We start from the raw sequence: 17667 nt of genomic DNA on the forward strand, positions 1-17667 counted from the left end.
ACTAATACGAACATTGTTTAGCTTTGCTTAGTACATGAATTTCAAACTTATTTTCTAAAAACCTCAAACTAGATCCTATCGACATGTACTTAGTAAGGAAGGAGTACTGAACTCACTGTCATTAACATGCTTCCATTGTATATGTTCTGGTATCACTGGCAGAGAATGGACTCTGTTGATAGTATCATATAACAATCCTTTACTTGAGGGAAGATTTAAATTGCTTATGATCTCAGATGAAAGCATCTCTAGTGTCCTATTTTTTTGATAAGTTCCAGGGCAGGGAATATGTTCTCAACAGGCTTGAGAGTCAGCATATCCTTTTCAAACTAGTATGGGCCAAATGGAACTGTAGCAGAACTCATTCAGCAACATTTGTTGTGCACTCATTTGAATTGAAAGTAAAATTTTTTTAGTTTTTATAATCAAATTCAGTGCTTATTTTAGAGAAAGGCAAAGTTACTCTTAAATAAAATTTTTTTTAATAAATTTTTTTCTTTTTCTAAAAGGCACTGTTTCAGGAAGCTTGCATTAAAAAACTTTATAACTCCATTAAGGTTTTACAGTAAGAAATCAGATCTCTTAATATCAAGCAGGTTCCCTAGAATATGTGAATATTAATTATAATTAAAGGTATCTTGAAACTCTGCCTGCTTACTACAAAGAACTTACAGCCAATTTCAGTGATATTTAAATATCTCCTGGTAGATTGTTTTGTGCCAGTATTTTGTTTGTGCAATATTTTATTTTTTATAAGTTATGTAAACATTTCTAAACATTCTGCCACTACTAAAAATTAATTTGATTAAACTTTTGGAATAGGAACACTTGATTCTGAGCACTGTGTCTGCTGTTCTTAGGGTTTCAGCTAAGATTCCATTCAATAAAGAATTGAAAATTAAAATGCCATACCTTAGAGTATGTAGAATCTCCTGCTTAAGAGACATTTGGATTTTCCAGCTCAAAGAGTATTTTAGATTATTGCCATAGAGAATAATGTGAAGCTCTTCCTAATTTCAGAGGTAACTATGCATAAGTAACAAATAGTCGCCAAGTTTTTGTAGTTGAAGAAGAATGGAAAGTACTGGAGCATTAATTTCCTTTCAGGAGAATATCTGTCTTGATCCCTGGTTAATTGATCATATATTTCTCTCATACTTGTATTAAAATTGCATTGACTCAGACTGGCTAAGCATATTAAGAGCTTGGTTCATTTGCATTTTCTTATAAGTAGAAGGCCATATTAGGCTCAAATAGCAGCACTTCATTTTGAAGGAAAAAAGCAGGGCAAAAACTCTTTTTTAAGACTGTAGAGTCTTTTCTGACAGCTAGTCAGAGTTAGAATTAGTTCAAGGAAATGTTAATAATGCACTGCCTGGCCTAATCCCTTTGATATCACCAGGTATCCTCCTGTTCATGGGTTAATTGCTTTAAAAGCAAAGGCAATATTCTGAGCGGTGGGCCGCTTCACCTTTTCACAGCTGTTACCATTGAGTGACAACTAAATCCCATGTGTAAGATGAGGAAGAGCTCAATCTCCAATTGGGAGAAAATTTATGTAAACCACAATCCCTTCAGAATGTGCGGAAGTCATAGACTTTCTTGATTTACTCTGCTTTTCCCAGAAAGCTCTATTGTTCACTTTCCTAAGTCCCATCAACCCTTTGTAGCAGAATATCACAGCGGCAGCAGATAGCTTGAAATATATAAATGCTATCATAGCTCTGATTAATAGCAGTGCTTATGAGTCAAGTCTGATAACAGTGCAGCTCTCCACTCAATTTCAGATACTGCTAATGGAATCTGTCTTCTCCAATTGTAATATGAGAAGGCCTAATTTGCCATGGAGCTTGGAGCTGTCACCAGTAGGGGATTGTGGGGTCAGATGGGAGCTGCCAGGTTTTTGCCCTGCAGCTTGTATCTCTCACTTTGAATAGAGCAGCCCCCTGCCTGCCAGTTAGCTGATAGGCCGCCGTGGGGTTTATGCCACTATATACAATAGAAAAGGGCTACATAGGCTGACTTTATAATTGTGAAGCTAGCTCATATTTCCACAGCTACTGTGCTGCATAATTTCTAATAAGTGGTTTTAACAAATGTCAGATTATGAAAAGTTTCCCCAATTACAAAAACTTATAAAACATTTAAATTGCTAAATCTGTTTCCTGCCGAGATTTTTGCCACTGGAACTAGTCATCTGTCATTATGGCTATAATAATAAATGTATACATTTCTTAAAGTTGCAAATAAAATGATAAATCATAACTCATAGATTTCCTGCTTTTCAAAGCCATAAAAAGTAGAAAACACTCAACAAATTGAAATATTACTATATACTTTATAACGTTGCATAATAAGACAACTTTGTTTAGTAAGTTGGTTAGTGTTTTTAGTGAAAATAGTTGAATATCCCCATTCTGTTGATCTTAGTTATTTGGATCTTTTAAGTTTACTTCATTTACCTTTAGAATCTTAACATTTTAAAAATTCTAAGTTTTCAGTTAAAAAGGACTTTGAGAATAAGAATTCTGAACTATACCTTAACCAATTTCAGTTTTGCTACCAAATACAAAATATACTATCCAGATTGAGTAATAAGCTCATCCTGAGGCCTTGCATGGTTTTAAACATTTCAAGCAAGATTGATGAAAACCTGTAGTTTGGGAGTTATTTTAAGCTAGGTTGTACCTTAAGAGGATATTGCCTTGCATAGTGCAAGTTATTTGGCATACTATGGACACTTGGTCAAATGTAAAGTAAATGATGGTGATTCCTATCAGGCTCAGTTCAGTTGTTCTTCTTTTAGGTATTTGGGTATAAATTGATGAGATGAGTTGTTCTAAGCCTCCAATAGCTTCATCATTTATTAGTTTACAAATTTTAATTCTAATGGAAATTGCATGATTGTATTTTATTTATGAGAACTATTCATAATCTTGTTCCCTCTGTTTCACTTGTGCCCTTTTCCTTTATGAAAGCTTTCCCATTTTCTTCCCAACTTTATTTGGTGGTTTTAAAATCAAGACTAATACTTTGTACTTTTCCTTTCAGCGTACTGGTAGTTGATATTTATGTAGCTGAAAATTCGGGGTAGAACAATCTTTTTCCTATTGATAGAGTCTCATGGAATAGAATAAACCTTGGTAGGATTTCACCTGGAGTGAAAGTAAATTTTTATAAAATACGGGAAAATGGGCTTATTTGCAAATTTATTAAAGATGCAAATGTTTTACATTTTTTTACTTATGGTGGTGGTGGCTTTAGAGATAGAACTTTAATATACCAGGCCCTAAATTATTGATTGATATTCATTAGGTCTAAACTTGAAAATGACAAGAAAAACATTTAGATTCTACTGCTCTCCAAATACCCACTGACTATAATTTGCCCCAGCTTCCCAGATGGTGCTAAGGGTAAAGAACCCACCTGCCAGGAGATATAAAAGATGTGGGTTCTATTCCTGGATTGGGAAGATTCCCCTGGAGGAGGGCGTGGCAACCCACTCCAGTATTCTTGTCTGGAGAATCCCAAAGCCAGGGGAACCTGGCAGGCTACAGTCCATAGGGTGGAAAAGAGTCAGACATGACTGAAGTGACTTAGCACATGTGTGCATAATTTGCCCATAGAGCACCTGGCACATATTAGATAGTCAGTACATACTTGTTGAAAGAGTGTTGAGTGAACTGCCACTGAATGAGAGAAGTTCAGCTGAAACTGAAAATCTTTGCTGTCAATAGCTTAGTTTCCCAGTTTGACATCTCCAGGTACATTGAAGAGAGAAATCTATGGGTGATGATTTTGCGAATGAGAGCCAGAGGTAACATTTGTATATTCTCCATGAACAAGACTCAGAAAGATAAGAACTTGGGAGGATGGGAGCAGTAGATTTGCCACTAATTGTATCTTGCTTTACTGTATCTCTTCCCTGTAATCTGATGCATTTTAAGTCATCAATATGAGTTGACACTAAAAATAATTTTTTTAACAAGAATGCTCAGATGCATTGTGGCCTTCCTACTTGATTCTATATTACTTACTTCAAGTAGGAGTTTTAAATGTTCAAGGAGCATAGTGTACCCTCCATGTTGGGTTCTTTGCACACTGAAGACAAATACATTCATGAATTTTATGAAGCATGTCAAATGTATGTTCTGAAAGAATTTCAGTTTTCTGTTATTTGTCTTTTGATTACGGGTTAGACAAACATGTGACTACACATGAAAATCAAATACTGTGTAGCAGAAAGAAAAATACACCTTATCATCAATAGCAAACCTGTGTCAATGGTGTGAATTGTAACCCCCTCCCCTCAATTTATCCATTGTGTCAACAGATGAATAGCATTCCATCAGTGAGAAAACTATTGCACAATCAGTACCTTTCTTGTCTAGGTCTCATAGAATTCTGAGCCTCACATTTGTTAGGATTCTCTGAGAAGCATCACATATTCCGCAGCCTAGAAGAGAATTTTTCCATTCTCTGGGTGAAATTTTAAATACTTGGGAACCCTTCTTATCCTATCTGTCATACTCCTGGTATATCTTTCCTCAGTGACTGACCACTGTGATCCCCTGGAATGTGAACTCCATGGTTTTAGCCTTAGCCCAAGTAAAAGGCAATAAGGAAAATTTATTTATTGCAAAAATACTGCAAAGTACATTTTATGTGTCACATATATGTAATATGGATTTATTTATACAAAACAAACTTCAGTAACTTAGGTTATTTGTTATTTTGAATCATCTGTATTATTACCTTATTCTGTTAGTCTGAGACCTTGAAAATTAAGCATGCTTCTCTAATAGTGTAAAAACTTGATTTTGATTGTTGACATCTTTTAAAATACAATGGCTGTCTTACTGAAATTTCATAGAAATGTTTAAAGTGTGTGTTCTTTATATGGCCTCATAAGATGTTATCTTTCTATAAGTCATGTTAGATTGTAAAATATGTATTTTACTTGAAGAAATAGCTCCCTTGATATCCTTCTGTGAGGCTCTGTGAGCCTCTAGATTGAGAATAGAAAACATTTTTCTCATATATATATATAAAATTTATCATAATTAAAGTGGAAAATATTTTAGATTATTTTGCAATTTATTAGTGAGTTGTGCTGAAAACAGTTCTCATTTTATTCACAACTTCATTTGAATTTCTTTTTTTCCTCCAATTTCCTATTAGTAGCAGGTTCATCAATTTCAGTAGAAAACTGTTTGTCTTTTAAATTTAAATGAGCTAATTTTAAGATATCACTTTTAGCACATTAAATGTAAATAAATATATCTGTTCTTCAGTTGCTTTATAAAAAATAACAACTACTTAAGCATATTTATTTTTTAATATAAATTTATTTATTTTAATTGGAGGGTAATTGCTGTACAATATTGTATTGGTTTTTCCATACATTGACATGAATCCGCCATGGGTGTACAAGCATATTTATTTAAAAGAATGAAATGAAAATTAAAAGTAGGCCTCCTTGATTGCCAAGTGAAAACACCTTGGTGTTTTTTGATTATGTCATTTTTCTTTGAAAAAAGAGTTAGGTTTAATCTATAGGTAGAAGACAGTTGTTTTGTCTTATTTGAGAGTTATTTATATTTACTCTCCATCTATTTATTTGACTTTATGGATGATACCAAACAGCTTGTTTTGTGGGTTCAGAATAACATTTTCACTTAAAACTCATGTTTAAAAAACAAGGTCAGATTAAACATTCCTTCCCTATATTTTTAAAAGAAATATTGCTTAGCCAGAAATTTGAACTACAGTTCATTTACCAGCATTCATGCATAGTGTTTCACTATGCTTATATAATCTAATTCTGCCCCAAAATTGCAAAGGTATGTTGTACCCTTTTCAGGGGAAAAAAATTGTAGAGTGTGTGTTCTAGTTAGAATTATTGCCCAAAAGAGCAAATTACAACTAATTTGTTCAATAACCCACATTGGGAATATTATTGGTCAAACTCATAAAATAACAAAGACCCTAGCAATCAAAACAGATAATAGATTAATTGGAGGTTTTCAGAAGTCAGCAGATTCATAGAATTCATGCCTTAAAAAAAAATTGATAAACAGACAATAAAAGTGCTTGCTAAGTCATCTTATTTAACAAGTCTAAGACCAGATTCACCTTCAGACATATTTGTCAATGTGATTTTTGCAGCATCACTTAGATAAGTCTTTTGCACATTTAATGTCTTTATCCAGAATTCACAGTGGCTTATTGATATGAAAGATTCATTGATATTTGGCTCAAAAAGACATAAAAAGTGGAAACTTTGAGGTATTTTGTTTGAGATTTACAAAGATTTGAGAAAATACAAGGAACTCCCTTTACACATCAGTGTGAAAGGCAATATGAATAAAGAACAATAACAAGTGAAGGTAAAGTATGTCTGAAATTATATATATATATAAATGTTTATATAATATATTATATAAACATTTAGTTTCCAAAAGTTGCATAGCTTTGTTCTGTGTGTGTGTGTTCAGTCACTCAGTCATGTCTGACTCTGTGCAACCCCATGGACTGTAGGCCTCCAGGCTCCTCTGTCCATGGGATTCTCCAGGCAAGAACACTGGAGTGGGTTGCCATTTTCACCTCCAGGAGATCATCTAAATATTTGTAAAATGAGATATTCTTTTAACTTTTAAATGTGCTAATGTACTGACACAGCTGTCTAGCTACATCACAGGTATCAGTAGTCCAAAAAATTCTATTGGCTTTGTTAATACTTTATTTAGAGTTTTAAGTTCCTCACATCTGGTTTCTTAACTATGTTTTGATTAAGTTACAGTTAAAATATTTTATTCCTCAAGATTGTTTTTACTAAGAAATACAGAAAATCTCCGTATTCCGATTTATTAATACATTTAATTAATAATCAATAATAATAAAAGATTATTAATAAATTTAATTTAATGAGAGTCTGGAGAAGGGGCGGTTGCCCTAGTCTTTGCGAAAGTACTTCTGAAAACTTCTTGAAAAGGTGAAGCCTGTGCTGAGTTGTAAACTATCAATCAGTGGGAGTGGCCAAGTGAAGGCAAAGCCGTGATCCAGATACAGAGAATCTTCTGTGCTAAGAAACTCTGAGGTGGAAGAGAAACAGCCTGTAAGCACAGGGAGAAGTCATTCAGTGTTGCTGGAACACAGTTCAAAATAGGTTGTGTTGAAAATGAAGCTACAGGTGGGCTGAGACCAGATCATGAAAATCTGTGTCTGTTGTCATGGGACGCTTATAATATGTTCTATAGTCAAAGAGGAACCCTTGAAGGGTTTGAAACAGAAAAGCACAACTTCAGGTGTGCCTTAGATCCCTCTCTCTGGTGGCAGTGGTGGGCCCAGGGCTGGAAGCAGGCAGCACATAAACCTACAACATTGTGTGAGCCTGAGGTGATGAGTCAGATGAGCTGACCTAGGGAAGTGAGTATGGGTAGAGAGAAGAATATGATTTTATAAAATGTTGATGAAGTCTAATTGGCAGGATTTTGGAAAGGGAGAGGAGCTCTGATGATGACTCCTAGGGCTCTTAATTTAGATAACTAAACAAGGAAGATAATGAAATTCACTAAGGGAACACAAGAAATTATTTCAGGCAAGAGGATGAGAAATGAACTTTGCACGTACTGACCCTGAGGTTCTGTGGGACATCCAGAGTTGGGGTGGCTTTGTGGTGAGGGTACAACAGTAAGTTGGAGATGAGATTAATTTCAAAACTAAGGGAGAGGTGGTGCTGGAGACAGATTTGTTTTTAGTTTGTCGCTGGCAGGTGAAGTCAAGATAGTGAATAAAGTCACCCAGGCAAAGTAGAGTGAGAACAATTTGCTGAGAATGAAATCTTTGAGAAACACTGGCTTGAAAGGTGTTAAATGCAAGAAGAGAAAACACATTTGGAGAAAACATAAAAGGAAGACACAGAGCCATAAAAGGAAAACCAGAGGATATGAAGTCCAGATGGTCAACTTGGTAGAGTGTGGCTGGGGCAGTGATCAACACAGCAGAGAGGTTCCTTGAGCCTGCCCTGTTTGGTGGTTAGACAGTCGCTGGAGACCCCAGTGAGAACAATTCCAGTAGAGAACTAGGGTGAGAACAGAGGATGGAGGCTGCAGATGGGGACAACGTGAGGCCAATCCTGAGCCTCACTGTGACCCTGAAAATTGCCTTCAGGAAAGTGTTCTCGACATCAGCTTGCCCGCAAGTCATTTTATTTCCATCTCAATAAGGGGAAACAAAGCATGCACAGATATTGTCATATACCGTGAATAATGTAACAAGACTGCCGACCTGCAGAGTCAGTGAATGAACTGGAGACTGTCTCTGAAGTCTTCAGAAGCTCTTCATCCTCACCATTGCTGACATTATCCTTTGACCTGTCAGCCAGTCACAGACTCAGCTTGCTGTGGGCTGATGTGGGACGCCACATCTGCTTGCTTGCCTGCTAGTGACATTCTGGCACTAGACCACACACCTCTCTTCCTACATTGCACTCACCCTGCAGACTTACTAATATACCATGTACTGCTTGTCTTTTGAGACAAATGCTTAATTTTAAAGGGTATCTTATGATTTTGAGAACAGCTTTATTAAACTCCTCCATCTCTCTTCCCACTCTCTGCCTGATTTGAGCATTCAGTTCGCTCAATTTCTTGGTGCCCCTACACTTGTCTTCCATTGAACTGAGACCTAGATCCCTTTGGTCATCCTTTTGATCTCCTCCATCAGCCCCCTGCTGGCTCTGCTTCCTTCTCCATTCAGTGTAGACCCCGTAGTTCATTGCTTTAACACCTTTTCCTCTGGTCCTTCTGCCCTACCTACCTAGTAAAACTCACCCTGGTTCCTTATAACCTTCCCCAGCCCAGGTCAGGCTGCTACAGACCTTGCCACAGCCATGTGGACCAAGGCTGCCACCCCACATCCACAGCTTCTACAGTCTCCAGCCTCAGCTGAGTGCTTATTACACTTTATTTGCTATTTACAAGTCCTTGTTTTGTAGCCCTCCCTAGCTTGCAGAGTTTTCTCAGAGCAGACGATTCAAATTATCTTTACTTTTCTTAACCCACTAGACTGTACATGTTACATGGTTAGTAAATGTTGATTGATTCTGAGTTTTAGCACGGAACAAGCTTTTAAAGGCAGTATGTTCAAACCTGTGCGTTTGAAGGAACATGTACAGTTTGATATATAAAAGACTGTTGGAAGCAAAGAGACTCTCAAAAGTATAGCCTATATACATTATTTTATGGAAATTAGAGATAGTATTAATAAAATGAGGCCTCCAAAATGTTTTATATTCTCTATATGGATGCATGCATAACTTTTTGCCCTTAGGCATACTGCCTTCTTTTCTATGTTCCACAAAGCTTTGACAACTGCAGCATTTATTTTCAGAATCTCCTCACACACTTTTTCTTGAAGACAATAGAAATAATAAAGAAGGAAGGCAGATAGTTTTAGTCAGAATTCTCAGTGGCAAGCGATTGGCTGTGTTTAGCAGAAAAGAAGCATATTGAATGGAAGTTGGGAAGAATGCTACAACTCAGTAATAAGAAAGATACAGCAATTTTTTAAATGGGCAAAATATTTGAAAAGACATTTCTCCAAGGAAGATGTAGAAATGACCAATGAGCAATTGCAAAGGTGCTCACCATTGTTAGCCATTAAGGAAATGCAAATCAAAATCTCAGTGAGATACCCTTTCACACCCAATGGGATGACTAGAATCAAAAAGTCAGATAACAAGTGTTTACTGGGTTGTGGAAAAATCAGAACCCTCATCCAATGCTTGTGGGATCATAAAATTGTGTAGCCACTTTGGAAAACAGTCTAGCAGTTTCAAATGATTAAATTGGTTGTTTTAGGATCCAGCAATTCCACTGCTAGGTGTATACCCTAGAGAAGTGAAAACATGTCCACACAAAAACTTGTACACACATATTTACAGAAGCAGTATTCGTAGCAGGCAAAAGATGGAAACAATCTAGATGTCCATCAGTGGAAGAATGAATAAGCAAAATGTGGAATAGCTATATAGTGGAATATTAATACAGCTGTACAAAGAAGTGAAATACTGATACACATTACAAGTTGGATGAACCTTGAACACATCATGTTAAGTGAAAGAAGTCAGACACAAAAGTCCACATATTATACGATTCTACTTATATGAAAACCCAGAAGAGGGAAGTTCACAGACAGAAGGAATATTAGTGGTTACTTAAGCCTGGCAGTGAGATTGGAGAGAGAGTTAAAGGAGACAGAGTTTCTTTTTGAGGTGATGAAAATGTTATAAAATTGACTATAATGTTAGTTGCATATATCTGTAAATATACTGAAAATCTTTAATTGTACATTTTAAATAAATGAATTATACAGTATATGAATTATATCTCAATAAAGCTTTTTGCTTTTAAATTCAAGAAAGTAGGGAAAACCACTAGACCATTCAGGTATGACCTATAATCAAATCCCTTATGATTATACAGTAGAAGTGAGAAATAGATTCAAGAGATTAGATCTGATGGAGTGCATGAAGAACTATGGATGGAGGTTCATGACATTGTACAGGAGGCAGGGATCAAGACCATCCCCCAAGAAAAAGAAATGCAAAAAGAAAAATGGTTGTCTGAGGAAGCCTTACAAATAACTGAGAAAAGAAGAGAAGCAAAAGGCAAAGGAGAAAAGGAAAGATATACCCATTTGAATGCAGAGTTCCAAAGAATACCCAGGAAAGATAAGAAAGCCTTCCTCAGTGATCAGTGCAAAGAAATCTAGGAAAACAATAGAATGGGAAAGACTAGAGAGCTCTTCAAGAAAATTAGAGATACTGAGGGAACATTTCATGAAAAGATAGGCTCAGTAAAGGACAGAAATGGTATGGACCTAACAGAAGCAGAAGATATTAAGAAGAGGTGGCAAGAATACACAGAAGAACTGTACAAAAAAGAATGACCCACATAATCACAATGATATGATCACTCACTTAGAGCCAGACATCCTGGAATGTGAAGTCAACAGCCTTAGGAAGCATCACTATGAACAAAGCTAGTGGAAATGATGGAATTCCAGTTGAGCTATTTCGAATCCTAAAAGATGATGCTGTGAAAGTGCTGCACTCAATATGCCAGCAAATTTAGAAAACTCAGCAGGACTAGGTCACGGGACTAGAAAAGGTCGGTTTTCATTCCAATCCCAAAGAAAGCCAATGCCAAGGAATGCTCAACCACACAATTCCACTCATCTCACACGCTAACAAAGTAATGCTCAAAATTCTCCAAGCCAGGCTTCAATAGTATGTGAACTGTGAACTTCCAGATGTTCAAGCTGGATTTAGGAAAGGCAGAGAAACCAGAGATCAAATTGCCAACATCCATTGGATCATAGAAAAAGCAAGAGAGTTCCAGAAAAACATCTGCTTTATTGACTATGCCAAAGCCTTTGACTGTGTGGATCACAACAAACTGGAAAATTCTGAAAGAGATGGGAATACCAGACCACCTGACCTGCCTTTTGAGAAATCTATATGCAGGTCAGGAAGCAACAGTTAGAACTGTACATGGAACAACAGACTGGTTCCAAATAGGGAAAGGAGTACGTTAAGGCTGTATATTGCCACTGTGCTTATTTAACTTATATGCAGAGTACATCATGAAAAACTGGGCTGGATGAAGCACAAGCTGGAATCAAGAATGCCAGGAGAAATATCAATAACCTCAGGTCTGCAGATGATACCACCCTTATGTCAGAAAGTGAAGAAAAACTAAAGAGCCTCTTGATGAAGGTGAAAGAGGAGAGTGAAAAAGTTGGCTTAAAGCTCAACATTCAGAAAACTAAGATGATGGCATCTGGTCCCTTCACTTCTTGGCAAATAGATGGGGAAGCAGTGGAAACAGTGTCAGACTTTATTTTGGGGGGCTCCAAAATCCCTGCAGATGGTAACTGCAGCCATGAAATTAAAAGATGCTTACTCCTTGGAAGAAAAGTTTTGACCAACCTAGACAGCATATTAAAAAGCAGAGATATTACTTTGCCAACAAAGGTCCATCTAGTCAAAGCTGTGTTTTTTTCCAGTGGTCATGTATGGATGTCAGAGTTGGACTGTGAAGAAAGCTGAGCGCCGAAGAATTGATGCTTTTGAACTGTGGTGTTGGAGAAGACCCTTGAGAGTCCCTTGGACAGCAAGGAGATCCAACCAGTCCATCCTAAAGGAAATCAATCCTGAATATTCATTGGAAGGACTGATGTTGAAGCTGAAACTCCAATACTTTGGCCACCTGATGTGAAGAAATGATTCATTTGAAAAGACCCTAATGCTGGGAAAGATTGAAGGCAGGAGGAGAAGGGGACAACAGAGGATAAGATGATTGGATGGCATCACCAACTCAATGGACATGAGTTTGAGTAATGTCCGAGAGTTGGTGATGGACAGGGAGGCCTGCCATGCTGCAATCTGTGGAGTCGCAAAGAGTCGGACATGACTGACCGATTGAACTGAACTGAACTGAACTGAAAGCTTTTTAAAAGAGGAAATATTCAAATCTAGAATTAAAAAAAAAAGGAAGTTGGAAAGCTTGCAGAATTTCTTGGAAGGCTGGATTAGTAGGCTCTGATCCCAAAATATTCAGAGTCCCAGGCATGTGTGTGCTGGTGAAACCACCGTGGCTGCCATCCCTGGGCCCCAGGCACCCCAGCTCACATCACCGACCCTGACCTGGGTTCTGAGCACTAGCCCTGAAGGTGCTGCCATTATTGTCTGTGAAAATGATGCACAAGTCCCACCCACCATGTCTGATTCTGTCTCCATACCTGCTCTTTGGCCTCATGAATTTCCAGTTCAAAGAATGGAGCAGGTGATTCTGACAGGCAGAGCCCAGGTCATATACCCATGCTCTAGCTGCAATGAAGACTAGAAAAATATCCTATATTTCAGTGTGTGTAATAAGAGGGGCTGTGCCTCATAAGCTTGTATCACTCAAGCATATGAAAGGATTTTAGATGATGAGTAGCAAAAGAAAAGAGAAGGTCCACTACTCTTGTCTTCAGTCTATAGACTGAGTTGATTTCTAAGCAAGCTCTTTTGAGATGCTAAAAAGATCAAGATTATAGGTTTGATTTTCTTTACTGGCTTTATAATCAGTTACCTTCTTTTCTATAATCTTACTCAGCAGTCTCACAAATTATTTCTCTGATACCCAGAAAAATCAGGTGAAAGAGTATATGGATTATTCATTGTGAAACAATCTTGTCCTTGGCAGGGGGGGTGATATGGGACAGAAGTGAGGTGAGAAAAATTCAGAATTTAGACACTGCTGATGTAGGATTAGTCTTCAATAAAATGCTAATGTACATAAGTATCTGTAATAGTATAAGGTGACTGGATAAATTTTACCACTGATAATTTTACTTATACTGTCTTCAATTTCTAAAACCATATGAAATATTTGAAAAGGCAGTTAACATAGTTCATAATTCCAATAATGTCAACAATTCAGACGCTTTAGGATGTCTTCCTGAGCATAATAATGTGCTAAAAATCATTGTAGATTAGTGAGTCATGAGTTTTCTTCCTGAGGATTTGTACATATCAGTTCTCTTTAATTAACTGTTTGCTGGTTTTAAACTTTAACTGCCCTTTCAAAAAAAAAAAAAGGTTAATATCAGTCTTCAGAGGTGTGTACAATTCAGGTTGGTAGTGTGCTGTTTAGATAACACATAGACAAATACAATTCTAATAATTGACAAAACTTCTGTTCTTCACTCAGAGGTGCATATTTAACTAAATGTACAATATATCAGTGAAAGTGAAAGTGAAATCACTCAGTTGTTTCTGACTCTTTGTGACCCCATGAACTGTAGCCTACCACACTCCTCCGTCCATTGGATTTTCCAGGCAAGAGTACTAGAGTGGGTTGCCATTTCCTTCTCCAGAGGATCTTCCCAACCCATGGATCATACCCTGGTCTCCTGTATTGTAGGCAGACGCTTTACCATCTGAGCCACTGGGGAAGTATATCATTAGTCTGGGATAAATGATTTGACATTAAAACTAAAATAGCCATCTCTTACTGATAATGTAATTATTTTAAATAGCTAGACTAACAATTTTAATCCTGGTTCTGCCACTTAATTACCTACTGTAGGGCCTTGGAAAAATTATTTGGCCTCCCTGAGCCTCAAATTCTTCATTTGAGAAATGGAGACAAACCACCATCTACTCATAGGGTTATTGTGAAAATTAAATGAATATAAAGAAGGCAATAGAACAATACCTGAAACGTGGCTAACAAGAAACTCAACAAATGTTAGCAAATTAGCTTGGAAATTTGCTGATTTCTTTAAACTTTTTATCTTGATGCAATTTCAGATTTATAAAAAAGTGGCACGAATGGCTCACTGTTTGCCCTTTACTCAGGTTCCCAAATATTAATATTTTACCACATTTGCTTTATCCTTGACTCAGTGGATATGTATGTATTATTTTGCTTTTTAACCAGTTAAGAATAAGCTGCAGTCATGATGTCCTTTTACCCTTAAATGCTTCAAGATACGTTTCTTTAAACCAACATTGTCTTACATATACACAGTGTAGGTCTCAAAACAAATTATCAATGATACAACACTGTTACCTAATCTTCAGACTTGATCCAATTTTTTCCACATGCTTATAGTAGATGACACCACCCTTATGGCAGAAAGTGAAGAGGAACTCAAAAGCCTCTTGATGAAAGTGAAAGAGGAGAGTGAAAAAGTTGGCTTAAAGCTCAACATTCAGAAAACAAAGATCATGGCATCTAGTCCCATCACTTCATGGGAAATAGATGGGGAAACAGTGAAAACAGTGTCAGACTTTAATTTTTGGGGCTCCAAAATCACTGCAGATGGTGATTGCAGCCATGAAATTAAAAGATACTTACTCCTTGGAAGGAAAGTTATGACCAAACTAGATAGCATATTCAAAAGCAGAGATATTACTTTGCCAACAAAGTCCGTCTAGTCAAGGCTATGGTTTTTCCAGTGGTCATGTATGGACGTGAGAGTTGGACTGTGAAGAAGGCTGAGCGCCAGAGAATTGATGCTTTTGAACTGTGGTGTTGGAGAAGACTCTTGAGAGTCCCTTGGGCTGCAAGGAGATCCAACCAGTCCATTCTGAAGGAGATTAGTCCTGGCTGTTCATTGGAAGGCCTGATGCTAAAGCTGAAACTCCAGTACTTTGGCCACCTCATGCGAAGAGTTGATTCATTGGAAAAGACCCTGATGCTCGGAGGGATTGAGGGCAGGAGGAAAAGGGGACGGCAGAGGATGGGATGGCTGGATGGCATCACCGGCTTGATGGACATGAGTTTAAGTAAACTCCAGGAGTTGGTGATGGACAGGGAAGCCTGGCGCACTGCAGTTCATGGGGTTGCAAAGAGTCGGACACAACTGAGCGACTGAACTGAACTGAACTATAGTAGAAGAAAGTCCTAGATAATACCTTTTATTCTATTGTCATCCTTTTGGTCTCTAAGCTGGGACAGTTCCTCATGATGGTTTTGTTTTTTCTCAAGACTTTGACACTTCTTGATACATACAGGTCAGTTATTCTGTAGAATGTCCTTCAGTCTGAGTTTGTCTGTCCTCTTGCTTAAATTCAGGTAATGCATTTTTGGCAGGAATACCATAGAAATGATGCTGTATTCTTCTTTTTTTTTTTTTGCAATAGATAAAGAAGCATATGATGATTTTTGTCCCATTACTGGGCTGTTAACTTTGATGATGTGATTAAGACTGTGTCAGTCCAGTTTGCCACTGTAATGACAGTTTCTTCTTTTGTAATTATTTACAGGGAAATACCTTTAGACAGTGTGCATATTTCTGTTACTCCAAACTTTACCCTCTACTTTGGTATCCATTGATTATTATTATGATGGTTGTCAAGTGGGGATTTCTAATTCTAATTTCTTCTATAGTTATTAGTTGACTTTCCATGGACTTTTCCTTCTCACCCAACTTTTTATATCACTACAGATCCATAGTTTTTTTTTTTTAGATTCATAGATTCTTATTTATTCATTGGGTTACAGTCTGTTACTCTAATTATGCTCAAGTTTTCCCCAGTTTGGCCAATGAGAGTCCTGTAAGCTGGCTAATATACTCTTTGGTCATGCCTCTATTTGAGCATTTCCTTACATTGTGTCCCAAGATGTTTCTAATTCGTTTGCTACTTGAGCTTTTCCAATCCTGGAATCAGCCATTTCTCCAAGGGTGCTAATTTATGTTTTAAGTAAAAGAAGGAATCTTGTATCTTTTGCTGACTTTCCAAAGTCATATTGACAGCTGAAACTTAGAAGTTTCTTTAAATTGTTACTAATACTTTAAGATTAATTCATTCTTTTATTTGCTAAGTTTCCTTTCTGTGCTTGGGGCCAGATGCTTCCAATTAAGTGAAGTTTAGCTCCAGTTCACATTTCAAAAAACAATGTAAAAATCATTGATATGCAGAGGTGAGCTAGAAACCTGGGAATTGAAGAGAAAATTGAGAGAAGAGTAGAGTTTTAATAAAGGAGCAGGGAGGACCTTCAGTTCAGGGCTACAGCATGGGCAAACGTATGGAGCTAGGAATAGGCAAGTCTTATTAGGGAATTTTAAGGAGCTTGACTACTTGGTGGGAGGTCATGTTGGTAATTAGTGTCTAGGGGGTCCAGTTTATTGGGAGCCTGGATTCCAGGTTGATTCTAATTCATCCTGTAGGAATAATGAGTATTCACAAAGAGTATGCTTTAGAAAGTTTAATCTGATGTTATATTTGCAGAAGGATTAGAAAAATGTAAGGCAAGTTAGGAAACTCTTACTTTGAATCTAAGGCAATAGGAATACAAATGGAAAAGAATCTGGAAAGGAATTTGGAAGGAAGAAATAACTTTAGGTTATTCAATCAGGAAAACTGGGAGAATGGAGTATTCTGCAAGAAACAGGAAACTGATGATTTTTATAAGGGAAAGAGAACAGGAAAATTGTAAAGAGAAATTCAGAGAAAAACAGGTTTGGTGATATTGAAATTTGTTAGCTTTTTTTTCTACTAAGGTTGATTAAAACCTATACAATTACTCCATAATTTTTATGCAGAACAATGCAGCTAAAAAGTAATGACCTATGATTTGACGTCTCAAAACAAATCTCTAAATTGAGATCCAGATTCCTCAATTAATTTGAAATGTGGACTTCTGTTGGCATTGAGAGTGAGGAATTTGTTTCCAAGTGTAGCTTTGATTCTTCTGTGTTACTAAAATTCACACTCCCACCCTTCTCTTTAAAAAAAAAAAATATCATTTTTAACTTTGACTTTGTGTAAAGAATAAATCATTAGAAACTAAGAATTTAGCTTACAAGATCTTAAAATCACCAAATATTGTGACCAAGACATACTTTGCCATATGTTGGGAGATAAATGTAGAAAGTACCTAGACCCAAACATACCACAAGAAGTGAGAGTGAGTGTTCCTGAACAGATATTCCTTTTTTTTCTTTTATTTATTTTTAAAAGCTTTCTATTTTGTATTAGGATATAGCTGATTAACAATGTTGTGATATTTTGATAGTTTCAGGTGAGCAGTAAGGGACTCAACATACACATACATGTATCCATTCTCCCCCCGACTCCCCTCCCATCCAGGCTGACACATAGCA

General features: G+C 36.9%; 1 protein-coding gene across 1 annotated transcript in view; it reads left to right on the forward strand.

The window, feature by feature from the left end:
- TMEM260 (transmembrane protein 260) overlaps positions 1 to 17667 on the forward strand; it is a 72000-nt gene that overhangs the window by 14143 nt on the left and 40190 nt on the right.

The sequence above is a fragment of the Bos indicus genome, chromosome 10 (genome assembly GCF_029378745.1).
Source record: "Bos indicus isolate NIAB-ARS_2022 breed Sahiwal x Tharparkar chromosome 10, NIAB-ARS_B.indTharparkar_mat_pri_1.0, whole genome shotgun sequence".
Taxonomy (NCBI): domain Eukaryota; kingdom Metazoa; phylum Chordata; class Mammalia; order Artiodactyla; family Bovidae; genus Bos; species Bos indicus.